This window comes from Octopus bimaculoides, chromosome 3 (genome assembly GCF_001194135.2).
Source record: "Octopus bimaculoides isolate UCB-OBI-ISO-001 chromosome 3, ASM119413v2, whole genome shotgun sequence".
Classification (NCBI taxonomy): Eukaryota; Metazoa; Mollusca; class Cephalopoda; order Octopoda; family Octopodidae; genus Octopus; species Octopus bimaculoides.
Genome location: NC_068983.1, coordinates 35,472,136 through 35,472,416, shown reverse-complemented (window position 1 = coordinate 35,472,416; position 281 = coordinate 35,472,136). Strand labels below are relative to the sequence as shown.

At 52.3% G+C, this 281-nt stretch overlaps 1 protein-coding gene across 2 annotated transcripts in view; it reads left to right on the top strand.

Moving 5' to 3' along the window:
* Positions 1-281, top strand: part of LOC106876249 (hydroxymethylglutaryl-CoA lyase, mitochondrial) — a 21,256-nt gene that overhangs the window by 4,076 nt on the left and 16,899 nt on the right. The window lies entirely within an intron of this gene.

The following is a 281-nucleotide window of genomic DNA, read 5'->3' as shown; positions in this document are numbered from 1 at the left end:
GATGTCATTTGCATGCCAGTACCGCCTGACTGGCCTTCGTAGGATTTTTGAGTGAGATCGTTGCCAGTGCCCCTGGACTGGCTCTTGTGCGGGTGGCACATAAAATACACCATTTTGAGCGTGGCCATTGCCAGTACCGCCTGACTGACCTTCATGCTGGTGACACGTAAAAGCACCCACCACACTCTCTGAGTGGTTGGTATTAGGAAGGGCATCCAGCTGTAGAAACTCTGCCAAATCAGATTGGAGGCTGGTGTTGCCATCCAGTTTCACCAGTCCTC